This window comes from Otolemur garnettii, unplaced genomic scaffold (assembly GCF_000181295.1).
Source record: "Otolemur garnettii isolate 467f Iridium unplaced genomic scaffold, OtoGar3 scaffold00007, whole genome shotgun sequence".
NCBI classification, from domain to species: domain Eukaryota; kingdom Metazoa; phylum Chordata; class Mammalia; order Primates; family Galagidae; genus Otolemur; species Otolemur garnettii.
Window position 1 is genome coordinate 40,729,597 of NW_003852402.1, and position 3,746 is coordinate 40,733,342.

Consider the following 3,746-nt stretch of genomic DNA (forward strand, 5'->3'; position numbering starts at 1 on the left):
ACCTAATTGACAATGCAGGAGAGAGTTGTTATAATTTGTTTTCTTTGGACTACATCAAAAATCCATACAACATTCACAACAGCATGGCATTAGGGACAGTAACTCTGGTGAGAATTTGTGATTTTAAGTGATAGAGTGCCTATTTCCATGGTACTTACAATATAGTGATATCTGTAAATTGGAAACACTTTCCTGTGTAGTACTTGTCTACAAAATCACATCTTTACTACAGGGGAGCCTCCATGTGAGTAAGTTAGAATGGGCAGTAACAGAGGAAACGTACACTAAATATATTTTGTTGGTTGAACCAGGTAATGAATATCAATTACTCTATGCATTGTTTTCAAAGAATATCAAGAATCTAAGAATTATCAAGGGGAAAAAGTGCTCTCCTTTTCTTTTCCTCCTGACCAGTAAATTTGTATGAACTCAACAGCCTATTCTACCAAGTTTGAGAAATAATGAAATTTAGTTAAATAATGTTTACATTATTTGAACATATAAATGTTGACTCTTTGATCTTTTGTTAATAGTATATGTTTTATGTTGTAAAAACCAGAATGAAAACAATTTAAATGGAGCTTGAGTCATGTAAAGCATATAGCTGGGAAAACTTATATCTCTGAATTGTAATGAAGGAAACCAAGAAAGTTATTTCAACCAAGTCTAATCTATATTCCCCAGGGTTGTCCACTGAAAAGCTTCCACAGGTGTCATTCACCTCATTCGCTCTGAGAATGACACCACTTGAGTGGCAGTCCTCTGAGATAGCTCTGATTTCTTCCAGTCTACTACTGACTGCAGACGTCATGAACTGATTCCTGAGTGTCTACTCCATATCCTGCAAAGCAAATTTCCATTCAGAGACTCCTTGCTGTTATAAAGTCAAATCAGAAATTGTTCCCTTATGCCAGACATTATATCCTCTATCGCAGAGTTCTCAAACCAAATTCCATGCTGTGTATGCAATATAACAATTGTAAGCAATATAAGGGCTCAATGCAATTAATCTGTAAATAAGAATGTCATTTTTCACAGAAACTGAAAAAACAATTTTAAAATTTGTGTAGAATCCAAAGAGAACCCAAATAGCTAAAGTGAGCCTCAGCAAAAAGAACAAAGCTAGAAGCATCACACTACCTAACTTCAATACATATTACAAGGCTACAGTAACCAGAACAACATTCAGCATGGTATTCGTATAAAATCAGACACATAGATCAATAGAATAGAATATAGAATCCAGAAATAAATACACATTTCTACAGAACTAACTTTCAACAAAGGTACCAAGATTATACACTGGGGAAAGGACACTTCAATAAATGGTTCTAGAAAAATTGAATACCTATATATAAGATAATGAAAGTGGAGTCCTATCTCTCATCATAGAAAAAAATCAGCTCAATTTGGACTAAAATTTTACTATAAAAGTACTTAAAGAAAACAGAGGGAAAACACTTTAGGAGATTGGTTTAAGCAAAGATTTCATGGTTAAGACTTCAACAGCACAGACAATAAGAAAAAAATAGATAAAAGGAACTATATTAAACTAAAAGTAAAAAATAGCAATAAACAGAGTGAAGAAACTATCGAATGGGAGAAAGTATTTGCAACATATTTATCTTTCAAGGGACTCTTACACAAGAATCTCAAACAACTCAACTGTAAAAAACAAACAGTCCCATTAATAAGTGTGCAAAGCATTGTACCCCACATATGCATGAATGTATACATGATCTAGAGTATTTAACTTAATAAAAAACAAACAAACAAAAAATAACAGCACTGACTTTCCCATTCATAAACACACCTTGCTTTGCATTTCTCTGACATTCTGTGACGTGAGGGAACGTGAAGTTTAAATTTCATTTGAACATTATCCCACACTGTGATAGGAAATTATTTCTCCATGGCCAGCCCTTATCAATGCAGATTACTCTAAAATCAGGTTACGGCTGCTTGCTTTGATTGATTAGTTTTGCCTTTAAAAAAAAATCACTTCTGTCTCTTATCAGTCAGAATAAAGCTGAGAAAGCAATACAAAAATAAATAAATAAATAAAAAGTAGGCAAAGAACATGAAAGAAGACATACAAGCAGCCAACAGATACATGAAAAAATGTTCAATCAGGCAGCCAGTGCATCTTCAGTGGTGAATACAATCCATTGACATTTACTGAAAGAATTGATAAGTGTGGTGGAGTTCTATTCATCTTATTTTGTGAAAGTCTGGCATGTAGTTTTCCTTTGCACCATTGTGGAAGCTAAGTTTTGACCTTTACCTTTTGGGTGTTTACTTTTGTAAAACCGGTGGTCCATTGCAATGGTCAGTGTTGAGAATAGGTCTAAGTATTTCCTGTAGAGCTGGTCTTGTGACGAATTTCCTCAGCATTTGTATATCTGCAAAAGATTTGATTTCTCCATCAACATTGAAACTTAGTTTAACAGGATACAGAGTTCTGGGCTGAAAATTGTTTTGTTTAAGAATGTTGAAGGTGGATGACCCTGCTCTTCTGGTTTGGAAAGTTTCAGTTGGAAAGTCTGCTGTCATCCTAATGGCTCAGCCTCTGTAGGCCAGTTGGTGCTTACTCTTGGCTGCTTGCAGGGTTTTTTTTTCTTTCATCATGACTTTGGACGAGTTCATCACAATGCATCTTGGAGAAGCTCTGTTTGAACTGAGATGACTCAGGGTTTGATATCCATCTGAAATAGATGTGTAAATATCTTTAGTAAAACTTGGGAAGTTTTTATTTATGATAGTCTCCAGCAGGGCTTCCTTTGGAACAATCTTCTTCCCCTTCAAGGATCCCTGTTATTCATATGTTTGAATGCTTCATTGAGTCTTATAGTTCTCTAAGTGCCTATTCTGCTTTCTCTCTCTTCTTGTCTCCTTCTTTGACTACAAGGGTTGACTTGAAAACTATCCTCTGGCTCTGAGGTTCTTCTTCTCCATGGTCTAACCTATTTTTGATATTTTCTGCTTCATCTTTACATTCCCTGATTGTCTCCTTCAGTTCCTTAAGCTCCACCATATCCTTTCTATATTCTACGTATCTCTCATATGACTTTTGGTTCTGTCTTTCTATTTTCTTGTCCATTCCTTTTATTGTTTTTATCATCCATATTTTAATCATCTATCCTTTCTGTCAAATCCATTAATTCTCTACTGGTGGAGTCTTCTGTAGTAACTGCCTCATGGGTCCTGGGGGAAGTTGCTCTGTTTGGTTTTTCATGTTACCCAAATTTTTCTGTTTGTTCCTCCTCATGTGTTCTTTCTACTCATTCACCTCCTTATCCTCCTTTTTCCTTCTCACTTCCTCCTTTGCTTCAAATTACCTTGTCTCAGAGCTTAGGTCAAAAGGAAGAGAAGGGTAAAGTACAAGCAGGGAGAAACAAGTGGAAAAGAAAGAAAAAAGGAAAGAGAAAAAGAGAAGAGGGTTGAAAGAAAATAATTGAAGAACAGAAGAGAATGAGGACAGGAAGAGAGAATGAGAATGATAGAAGAAATGGTGTTAAGGCCACTCCTGTAATGCAAGGATTTTGAGGGACTGGGCTGGGTGGGTTCCTCAAAATCAAGAGCTCCTTACCAGCCTAAGCTTAGCCAAACTCTTCCTCATGACCAAAAATACAGGAGTCCTTGCTCTTGATGAAAGTAAAAATGGAAGTTAAGAATAGAGCAAATCAAATTAGCAAAAATAAAACACAACAAAACAAACAACAAAAAGAGCTCACTAGCCAAAAACT